Genomic DNA, 12,678 nt, shown 5'->3' with positions numbered 1-12,678 from the left:
CACCCACCCATCCATCCATTCATCCACCATCACCCATCCATTCACCAATGCTCTAGATACTGAAAGTATGCTGAACCTTGCCAGTCAGAATAAAAACAAACTCCCCCTACCACGTTAAGGCTGGTCGCAGTGTCTGGGGCTAGCCCTGCTGAATCCTAGGCAATTGGTTCCGTCCTGCTGGCCTTTCCAAAATCCTAATCTGCAGCAGGTACACACCACATCAAGTATCACAGTAATGATACCACTCAGCAGCAAGAGGCCGCAAAAGCAGCACATGTGGCACTTCATAATAGCATAATATGTAACACTGAGTCCTTCCCGCACTCACTTCCGTGAAAATATGATGTATGTCAATTTTTGTTGATTATAAAATGCACGATTCTGCTTTAATCCGTAAACACAAGTCTGCGCTATAAAAGTAAACAGTATCAGATGTTTATGAAATACGATGTGTTCATTTGAACACTTTTAAGTATATTTTTATTAATTATAAAAACGATATGTATCGTATCTGCTAAATATGAATTATGTAACTTTTTGTTAATTATATATCGTATGTGCTCTTGATATGAGGTGATGATAGGAAGCTCGAACTTTGTGTGACAGCACCAAAGTCTGCCTAGCTATCCGTCAGACCACATCTTGTTGCAGTTCTTGACGCTGCAATTGTTACATATATATGCTGCAGATGTTTATTAAATATGATTTATGTTATGTTTATTAAATATGATTTGTCAATTTTGGTAATCGGCTTGTTTAATTTAATTATCTTCCCATATACACAATTCTGCTTGTATCACAATTCTGCTGGCATTTTCCAATCGGCATGCGATGTGATGACGGATGCGATGCGATGCACGATGTAAACGTTACCGATGTATATGTTTTCGCGATGCACTCGCATGCGTCCCGATGACATGCGATGTGATGACGGAGGCGATGTAATCGCCGCGTTGCAATGGCAGCGCGATGCGATACATCCGTTGTAACGGTTGCTTCCCATCCCAAACATGCCAAGAAAGTCTCAACAAAAAGTTAAAGGCGGCCTGAGACTGTGGACTCTGGCACTCCCAAGATGCGGATGTTGTTGCGCCTAATAGGAGCTTCAAGGTCCTCGTTCTTGATTGCCACTTCATTGAGAATGAGCTCCACCCGTTCCTGCCTTTTAAGGGACTGCGCAGTACCATCCTCGATGGATGGAACGATTTGAAGAGGCTGTATGGTGAATCTCGTGATGCAATCAGTGGGAATGGCCAGGGCTGCAGCTGGACCCCTGCTGTAGGTGGCGGCTAAGTATTGCACATAATTGCCCTTGGCCACTTCCTGGAAGGCCATGCGAGAGTGGGGACGCCCCGGGAGACAGCCGGGCGCAGGAAGCAGCAAGCCGCCTTTAGCGTCTCCCCAGTGCCTCGCCCCACAGCGGCCAGATGCCCGCTTCCTCAGCTCAACAGTGACCCCTATCCCTCGGGGCCACAGGGACGTGGTGGGAGCGAGCATTGCGGTTCGGGGAAGCTAAGTGAGGCCACACCTCATTCCAGCTGAAAGCGCTTAAGATTGGGTAGAGCGATGAAGCCAACCCACGCCCGGCGCACTCATCGTCATCAGGGGTCCCCGCTCCAGTCAGATCTTAGCCACAGCCCACCACCATTACTCTGCGACATCACAAGATCAGGAATTGGGCCGCAGCCACCATGCACTCCTCGTCAGGGTTCGCCACCCCCCGGATCTCCACTATTGAAGCATCACCCTGCGATCAAGACAGATCGACATGTGATGTAGGTCTTCATCAATGCAACGGTGCGGGATTTGTGGAGACTACTGCCGGTAATGTAGGGGATATATCAATATAGCTGGAATGGTAGAGAGACAAAATATCGAAATTAAAATATCGATATACAATAATATCGGTTTTAATTTCGATGGTATAAAATATATCGATGTGCAATAATATCGATAGACAGAATATCAATATTAAGGTATGTATGTTAGTAATATCGAAATTGTGTTTAGTGTTATGTATTTTATTATGTTGTTTATATGTTTGTTAAATATGTTTTTAATGTATGTTTAGAAATGAGTAATTTTGTTTACATTTTGCGTTTTAGTATCAGAGCGGGTTGTGGGTTTATAGGGAAATAGGGTGGGAAGCAATTTAATTATAATTAATTAATTATTACGTTTTTTAAATATTTTTGATTAATAAATAAGTATTAATTCATAATTAATTGGTAATTAATTATGATTAATTAGTTAATTAAATAATTAGAGTTAATGTAGTAATATTTATTATTTTTTGTTATTGTTAATTAATAATTAATTGGTAATTAATTATAATTAATTGATTAAATGACAATTACATTTTTTATGTGATTTATTAATGTGTAGTGGGTTGTGTGTCTATTCGGGAATAGGGTGTGAGATTATTTAATTAAATTGATTAAAGAGATTGTATTTATTTATTTGTATTTATTGTTAATTAATTGTTAATTAATTAATTGGTCATTCGTTTTTTTAAATATTTCATAATATTAATTATAAATAATGTATTAATAAATATTGTTTATTCTTGTAAATATATTGTTAATCAATTATTAATTGGTAATTCATTATTAATTGGTAATTAACTTGTGTTAATTAGTTAATTAATAATTACATCAAGGTAATAATATTAATTGTTATTAATTGATTAATTGATATTTATATTAATTGTGTTTTTTAGTATGTGTAGTGTGTTGTGTGTTAAAGGAGGAGTAGTGTGGGAAATAATTTTAACCCCGATGCTAGCCAACGCTTTCCCTACTGTTGCACCCGCTGGAGGGGGAATAGTAATTTTTACCCCTACGCTATCCAACGCTTTCCCTACTGTTGCCCTCTTTGGAGTTGGAATAGTATTTTTTATCCCTACGCTATCCAACTCTTTCCCTACTGTTGCACCCTCTTGAGTGGGAAGAGTAATTTTTACCCCTACGCTATCCAACGCTTTCCCTACTGTTGCACCCTCTGGAGTGGGAATAGTAATTTATACCCCTACGCTATCCAACGCTTTCCCTACTGTTGCACTCCCTGGAGTGGGAAAAGTAATTTTTGCCCCTACGCTATCCAACGCTTTCCCTACTGTTGCACCCTCTGGACTGGGACTAGTAATTTTTACCCCTACGGTAACCAACACTTTCCCTACTGTTGCACCCTCTGGAGTGGGAAGAGTAATTTTTACCCCAATGCAATCCAACGCTTTCCCTACTGTTGCACCCTATGGAGTGGGAATAGTAATTTTTACAGCTACGCTATCCAACGCTTTACCTACTGTTGCACCCTTTGGAGTGGGAATAGTAAGTTTTACCCATACGCTATCCAACGCTTTCCCTACCGTTGCACCCTTTAGAGTGGGAATAGTAATTTTTACCCCTACGCTATCCAACGCTTTCCCTACTGTTGCACTCTCTGGAGTGGGAACAGTAATTTTTACCCCTACGCTATCCAACACTTTCCCTACTGTTGCACCCTCTGGAGTGGGAATAGTAATTTTTACCCCTACGCTATCCAGCGCTTTCCCTACTGTTGCACCCTCTGGAGTGGGAATAGTAATTTTTACCCCTACTCTATCCAACGCTTTCCCTACTGTTGCAATATGTGGAGTAAGTATACATATTAATTTATATGTAGAGTTTTAAATTTATTTTAAATGTATATGTATTAGTTATTATTTTTTAAATATGTTTTAATGTTTATATTTATAATTTGTTAAATTATATGTAGTTTAAAATTATTTTTACATTATTATTAATACATTTAAAAAATGATAATTTTAACTTCGAGATTTTAGTACTACAATATTTTTTTTTGATATTTTTTTTCTTACCTTTATGTTGATAGAACTCCGATATTTTTGATGTCGATATTTTTGTGTCGATATTTTTGTATGTCTATATTCTGTCTGTCGATATTATGTCATAGATTCAGCTGGAACGGCTGGCGGAGCTTCAACGCCGCACGGTCATTTGGTCGGCGGTTTGGCCATGCCCCCCTAGCCTTCACTTTTGTGACGGAATAATCAGTCTAGATCAGGTTGCTACTGTGTTTGTTTACAATCCTTTTTAGCTGCACTGCACTGATGATCAAGCAAACTTGAATTGCGCCCTGTACTGAGCTTACAGGATAAAGCCGTTTAAATTTAAATATAACTCAGTAAATTTTGTAGTCCATTTCGTTTAGTAGTTAAGCCTTTATTTGTAATTTTTCTGGATGTATGTTGTTACAACGCATACTTTTACAACGCATACCTTTACAACGCATGTTTTACACCGCAACATCCATTACAACGCATTCCATTACAACGCATGCCATTACAACGAATTCCTTGAAACTACCTTTACAACGCATTTCACTACAATGCATACTACATTTACAACGCATACCATTACAACGCATACCATTACATTGCATGTATGGTAAGTATTGGATAGTGTAGAGGTAAAAATTACTATTCTAATTCCAGGGGGTGCAGCAGTAGGGTAAGTGTTGGATAGTGTAGGGGTAAAAATTACTATTCTAACTCCAGGGGGTGCAACAGTAGGGTAAGTATTGGATAGTGTAGGGGTAAAAATTACTATTCTAACTCCAGGGGGTGCAACAGTAGGGTAAGTGTTGGATAGTGTAGGTATGCGTTGTAATGCTATGCGTTGTAATGACTGCGTTGTAATGACATGCGGTGTAGTGGTATGCGTTGCAGTGACATGCGTTGTAATGGTTGCGTTGTAATGGTATGCGTTGTAATGGATGTTGCGTTGTAAAAGTTTTGTTGTAAAGGTAGTGCGTTGTAAAAGTTGCGTTGTAAGTGTTGTTTCACAATTTTTCTGTATGTCAACTCAGTATGTGTGCATAGATCTGCTAAATGTTTTCACTTTACTGTGAGACAAGAGCCACCCTTAAACGTAATGGAACCTGCACTAACAATACTTCAAATTTTATGAGCATTTGGAACATGCAAAGTTTATAAAAATGTCAAACTACTACTACTAATATATGGTGGTAAATTTGATATTCTTTTCTTATTTACAGTAAGTGCATATAGCCAGTTTGGCTGACAAATGCCTACGTGCGGACTTTAAGGAAGGTGTTGGATTTTAAATCCAACCCCCCTCCGCAAGTCGTTGTAACGACTTGCGGAAGAATGGTATGCGTTGTCACAACGCGGTCGTTGTAACAACTGAGTTGTGACAGCATGCAGACTCACAGATGCGGGGTGAAGGTGCTTCACCGATACATATATGTGTACACACTCGGATCGAAGGCCCTCCGCCTATACCACAGCTCGAGATTTGAGATCTCATTCTCAAGCCCCTGCCCCCGACATATAGAATCATGGAACAACAACTTCCCTCGGACTCCACTAGTGCCCCCCTGCATTGACCCCCTATATCATCATCCAGGATGTGCTATACGTGTTCCCACTAGAAGATCATTTTCTCCCTCCATTCTCTGTTTTGTCTCCTTAAACGCTCACTTACTAACTGTAAGCTTGTGCAAGATGTTGCCCTTTTTTAAAGATGATAGTAGAATAAATTGAATGCAGATATTTTTGTTTTACTGTAGTAGAGATTGGTATGAATATGGGGCCTGCATTACTTACATTTGCTGTAAGTACCAACATGTAATAAAAAATCTGTTTACTCTCTCAAAGGGAGGTATGGGATGCCTTGCAAGACCGAGTTTGCGGCAAGTGAAACACAGGGCGACGTGGTCGTCGGTAATGCTGGAGTGTGTTCCTTTATGATTTATTTTTTGTTAGGTGCCCTCTTCTTTGCAGAAAATTCCATATAAAACACGCAGAATCTTTGGCCGAAAAGCATTTTAAACAGTTATTGCAACAAAATAGAATGCAAGTCTATATTCTGCAAAGCTACTGCAAAGACCCAATGAAGCATGATATCTCGCAAGATACTAAACCAATGTATTAATGAAATTCACTTGCAAACGTACTTTGTCTTCAATCAGTTTATTCAGCCTGTGTAGGCTTCTTGTCTCCGAGGTTTGAAAAACTGTACGAATCACAAGGAGTGACATGGCCGGTTAATATTGACTTCAAATAGCTGTTCAGCAAACGAGCAAGGCCTCTGCTGCGTTTCAGTGTTGTATAATGTCACGGAAGACGTGCCAGAAAGCCATTGCCATCTAAATAAAGACAGTTTCAGCATTTTCTCATTTGGAACAAAGGCTGTATCTTCGGACGTCTGCCAGATGCGCAAAACGCACTCAAAAATACATAACATGAACTCAAATGCAATGAAAATATATGGGCCTGAGCTAATGCTACGAAGCGCAATATAGTGAAATAAAACAGGGAATAATCAAAATAGAAAAAAAAATTCTTTCAACGGTGCAAATTCAGTCAAAGCGACCAGAATGCCGACTGTTCTCATTCCCAGTCCATTGACCATAAAAGGCACATCAATAACATAAGGTCGTAAATGACATGTATTAGTTAGCAGTGATTACCATATTAACTTATTTTTTTTACCAATAAAGACTACACAGTGTATGGGGGCGTGGCGAGGGCGCTGAGCATGGCGTACGCCTGAGCCTGCTGCTCCGCATCTGCCTAGCAAAATATCCAGTAGCGGTCGGTCGTGGGAGTGCTGCCGGGCAGTGACATTGGGAGGGGGAGGGGCAGGTTAGGAGGTAGTAAACAATGGATTATGGCCGATTACAGGTAAGTAAACATAAAAATAAATAAAACTAATTTCGTTTCATGCACTGCATCGCCAAACCCCCAAACAGTTTCTTGCAACACTACGATGAAATATATACATTTTAACTATACTCATATGACATATATGTCACCCCATAGGCTCCGAGTGGCAAATGGAGGCAAAATACGTAACTGCCAGAGGTGCGACTACGAGACGCTGACTTTATCCACATGACTTGGGAATGTACTACAGTAAATATATTTTGGGAAGAAGTTCTGCAGTTGATGTGCGCAGCAGTGCGGCATACATTTCCGAACATGATTGAACCTGTCTGTTGGGCCGTTTCCTTAGACCACCTAAGTGTAAAGTGGGCACCAGGTTTATAGACTTGACCCTGATCCTGGAAAAAAGGAGAATAGTCTTGGCATGGAAGTTGAATAGTGGACCCACTATAGAAGACTGGAAACGTGACGTAAAACAATGGGCGAGAGCTCAAGGGGAATCCCTGACCAGGGAAGATTCACGTGGCGTTCGGCGACCTCCTATGGTGGGTCCGTGGAATGACATCTTGGAAGTCTGGCACTACCCTGAAAGATACCAATAACAAGAAAGTGATGCTGGTTCCAGCTCTAGCACAGATGGTGAACATAGCGAGGCGATATATGGGGCCAGAGCGGTTAGGGCTAGTGGGGTGTAGCCCTGCCCAACCCTGCCCTCCCCATTTCCCTTGACCATACTATGACATCCCCTGGGCCTTTTACCTGTAGGACCTACTGAGTTCTGGTCTAAAATAAGAGTTATGTGCAGCACATGGGAAAGGATGGCTCCCCCCACACTTTTTTGCAGGAGCCGCCCCCGGACTTCCTCTACCTTCTATACCCCTGATGAGCAAAAACATTAATAGCACCTCACTGCACAGTTTGCTGATTTGTGGTGTATTCTGGTTTATTTCTAGTTTTATTTTTTTTCTCTCTTCTCCTTTTTTTCACATTTCACTGCTCTGCATAATATGGGACACCCTCACGGGCTAGACTACACACACAGGTAAATAGGCATCTGTGCATGGTTCCAACGTGCAATGTAGAATACTACAACCTCATCGAAAGTAAATTCTTCAGATGCTGGAGTGGAGGTTTTATGCTGTTCACCCTTAAATATGTGTCACTGTTTATTAATAATGGAACCAAAGTAATATGCTTTGGGGATACCCCCGGTTCAGCATGGCTTAAGTTGGCGGTTGAGCACAGCCTTCTCAGATAGTGAAGGTGTATTGCCTGCAATTCTGTGACTGGAGGCCCAACACCGAGGTGAGGGAGGATGGAGAAATGGCTCCTCATAGAAATTCAGGTGGTCTATAATACAACGGGGTAGTTTGTTGATCTTCAAGAGCACAGGCAGGTTGTTCGATGAAAAGAGTGAGGGGCAGCTCTGCAGTTTCTATTTTTCAAGATGAAGAGGTTTCTATACAAGGGCTCTGCTTATGTGCCTCATATCAGTGATCCACGAAAGCTAATGACAGTCAGGTGCTAGTATCTCACACTTCAAAGTGCCTGTGTATGTATCGCAGCCGAGACCTGGAACGAACTTCCTGCGAACATAAGATGCTCTCCGACCGTGCACACGTTCAAGAAGGACCTCAAGACCTGGCTCTTCGACTCATCTGGAGCCACTCCCCCCCACGTGCCTTGAGACACTCACGGTGGAGTAGCGCGCTCTATAAACCGCTGATTGATTGATTGATTGATTGTGTTGTGGGTGCTCCAGTTTGGATTCAGCAAAAGTAGTACATGCTGTGAGAAGCATTACTTCACAAGGAGGCTGGAGATGAACCTCAAAAAGATACTTGAAAGAAAACTAAAACAACCTGAAGATGTACACACTGGTCCACCCAACATAATCTGATTGCTTGCAATAATCCATCATACTTGATCTGTTACAGTTTTTTCTATGTGAAAAGAGCTCAGAGAAGCAAATCCAATGCAAGGGGATTTTCATTGGTTCCTTCCTGTGGAGCTGAAGTAGGCATTATTTGACTTGTCCTTTGAGGGTATAATAGAGCAATCAGAGACATTTAATGATGCTGCTGCAATAATATCTTGGAGACAGGATTCACATACTTTACCAGATTAGTGTGTTATGGAAGGTGGGCCAAGTTCTCTTGGAAATGGCACACATTCCAGGACAGCCACAAAACAGCTCAGCTCAAGATAATTTAATTATATTGTATTTAAAAACAATATTTAATTAATTTTTTTGATTTTTATTTTTTTAATTAAACTATGTAACTAAAAACTTTTATTTTTACATAATATGTATCAATGTTAAATGTAATGTATTTATATTTGAACAATTCTAATTTCATTCACTATTATTTCCTATTGGTTTTTTTTAGGTACATACATCATTTTTGTTATGGGATTGTGTTGCCTCAAAAGTGGTCAACCACGTTTTGTACTAGACTACCTTCATCTATGAGGTTGAGTACATTTACAACTGTTCTGTATCTTTTTTGTGCTTTAGTAACATTAGTAGAGCAGTTTGTGAATAGGAATGTGCTTAAGGCATGATTATAATTTCAGTTTTCCCACCACTGGACCACTATTGCGGCAGCAGCATCCCGACTGCCATATTATGATTACACTGCTGCGCTGGTGGTGTTGTGTCTGCAGTGACACTGTGACAGCATGCGTTGGCTCATAGAAAGCCTGAAGCGTAAGCTGACGCGATTTGCAGATCTCCTTACACATCCAGTGCACTGTTTACCATTCACAGTGTTGTGCATGGCATACAGTGCATGCACGAAAGTACAAAAAGAGGGGGGCACAACATGTGTCCCCATGCACTTTACCCAATTGGCAAAATCACCAGGGGACATGTTTCGACCCCTTCCCTGCCTTTCAGCCAACCTTTTCAGGGCAGGGTCCTCGCTATGAAAAGGTCGGCAGAAAGGCAGGTCGTGATTGCTATGGTGTTGCCAGCATTGGCACTGCCTTCCATACCCACCGTTTTCCACACCTCACCGGGATCCTGCATCCTGGTGGTGGTCTTGTGGTGGTCCGACCACAGTGGTAATACTAGGGCAGTCATACTACTGAGGAGGTGACGGTCAGACCTGTCTTTGGACCACCATGCTCATAATCAGCCCTCTTGGGCCTTACTATGACTAAAGCGGTACGACTATGGCGGTACGACCACCACCACTCTGCAGGACTGCCCGCACTGTTATAAGTGTTGCGGTTGGACCGCCGCTGAACCACTGCTACTGCTGTGGATCAAGGATCCAGCGACAGCCAGGCAGAAGTTGGAGGCTAAAATATGCTGATGTTCCTGCAACTGCACCACTGAGCATATTTTGAGTTGCCTCACTGCCACCCTTTTCATGCCATGAAAATAGTGATGGTGATGCAACAAAGGGGGCCCTACAGGGCTCCCTTGTGCCTCCGTGCACAGGGGTGCATGCAGAGAGGCACCTGTTGTGCCCCATTATAGTTATGTATCCCCAGCTCTTGCAACGGAAGGAACGCACAACATGATGCATTCCTTCCTGTGCAGGAACACACACTGGCAGTCCCTTGGCAGTGCTGTTTAAAGGCTCACAATTATTGAATGTTGGTGTCTGCCTACTTCAATTAATATTCACAACCCTTCTCAAGATGAACTATCCAAGTCACTAAATTAAACCTTACCTCACTCATCTTGTACATATGGCACTGAGCAAACAGACTTATGGAAATGTGCCAAGTATTTATACAGTACAACAAAAGTAATTGTTAGAACTGGGATTTTTGGTTGGTCAAGGCTTACGCCAAAGCCAGGCAGAAACCACCATTCTAGTCAGGGCAAAAGAGTCACACGCCAAGATAACCCCTGCTCACCCCCTTGGTAGCTTGGCACGAGCAGACAGGCTTATCCCGGAGGCAATGTGTAAAGCATTTGCGCACTCACACAACATCAACAACATCCTAGGCACACCACAAAAGGAACTCCACACAAGGGTATATAAAAATAACTTTTGTATTGTCAAAACACATCAGATAGTAATCACACAATAAACATTGTGCCAACTGGCACTGGCAATATTCGCAAGGGATTATTTACACTAGGACAGGCCACGTGGGCCACTGTCAGAGTCAGCACTTAGCAGAAATATCACTTCTAGAACATAGAATAAGTGTATCACAAAATAACAATTATAGACCACAACCAGTAACCACTGGTAACAGGTAGGTACACACTACGCAATACTAATAACCACAGGCAGAGCTCATGCATGGACACATAACCTCTCTAGTATAAACTATACTAGGCAAAACAACCTCCTAAGCATGAAAGCACGTCTAGAGTTATCACAGGCATAATGGCATTGCACATTACGCATAACTCACACTTAGGCCTAACCAGTAAAAATACAGTAGGCAATCTCCTCACTAGTCTAAACACATTAAACCCTACCCCCCAAGCATAACTCACAGTTAGGGGCGTAAATCATAGTGAAACACAATCTCACTAACACACACCTCCACAGGTAAAACCATCTCTAGAGATATCAATACAGGGTGCGTAAAACATACTAAATGCATTACCATTCCTAGCACCACATTTAAAGCACATGAATCACATTAGCCAATTATCATCACAAACACAGTAAGTACTCACATTGTGCAAATCTCACATTAGGGCCTTGCGCCCTATCCACAAACCAGTCCCCTGGCCAACTGGCCATCTCAAGAAGGGGCTCAAATGCCCTGTGTCCTGTATGTCAGGGCGAGATGCCAGCGCAGCGCCAGTCAGGTATGCGCCACCGGTGCAAACCTAAACGTTGCAGGTGCCCACTACTTGCTGGGCAGCTGAGGACAACAACAGGGCCTAAACGTTGCAGCTGGCACTAAGTGCTGCACAGCTGTGGAAGCCAAAGTAGGGCGAAGGAGTGCGACCCAAATCTAGATCCCAAAAGACCATGTCCCCAAAGAATTGCTCCTAAACGGTGCAGCTGCCCACTATTTGCTGGGCAGCTGGGAAACAAACTGTGGCCTGGGCCCTCACTGGCCCTTGGGAACAAAACTGCGCCAACTCATTGGAGCCCTCTAGGCTCTTAAGATACACATGTCCCCTGGAACTCTCTGACTCCTTAACTTATTCTGCACCAACTAGGAGCCACGGGGCTCTGACAATAATCAGGGGGCATGGAGCCCACTGGCTCCTCAAATAATAAGCATGGCTCCTCAAATAATAAGCATGGGCCCCTCTGGGCCTAAGTAGTCAAGTCTGCCAGACATTGGAGCCCTCGGGCTCGGGAAATAATTGGGGGCCTGACACGGCCCCTGCCCCAAATAAAATGTTGGGGCGGCCCACTGCCATCCGGGGCCGTCCTAAATGCCCCCTACCAATGTGCTAACCGTGGGCTCAAGAAATAAATTGCCCCCAGGATGTTGGGGCGGCCCTCTCGCACGTGGGGCTGCCCGGGTGCCGACAGAGCACCCCTACACCACCACAGACATGGGGACCCCATGATGGTGGAGCCTCATGGGCTCAAAATCAAATAATGCCCAATCGTTGGAGCAGCCCTCTGCCAAGCGGGGCTGCTCTGAGGGAGGCACCGGCATGGTGTCTTCGTTTTGCTCCTAAGGTTGTACTCACCGGCTCCTCCATGCGGGGAACGCCCTTCTCCTGTAGATGCGGCAGCGCTCCTCCTGCGGGGTTCCCCTGGGCTCCTGGGAGCCCCGCGCTTCCATCGGCGGCCTTGCTGCCATGTGGGTTCACCCAGGCCCCCTCTTGGGACCCGGGGCTTGCTGTCATTGCCGCGGGGCTCTCCGATCCACCTGGGAGCCCTGCGAAAGCTCGCGCTGGCCTCTTCCTTCCCGCCCTCAGCCAATCAGAGCGCGGTTGCGGGCTAGACTTCCCTTTGAAGCCGGAAGTCCCACCCCGAGTCAGGCACTACGGTGCCTGACTTCCTGTGTGCGGCGCGAGGGCCGCTGCAGCGATTTTCTTT

The sequence above is a fragment of the Lissotriton vulgaris genome, chromosome 4_1 (genome assembly GCF_964263255.1).
Source record: "Lissotriton vulgaris chromosome 4_1, aLisVul1.2, whole genome shotgun sequence".
Lineage (NCBI taxonomy): Eukaryota > Metazoa > Chordata > Amphibia > Caudata > Salamandridae > Lissotriton > Lissotriton vulgaris.
The sequence above is the reverse complement of the archived record's forward strand: the minus strand, read 5'-3'. Positions refer to the sequence as shown.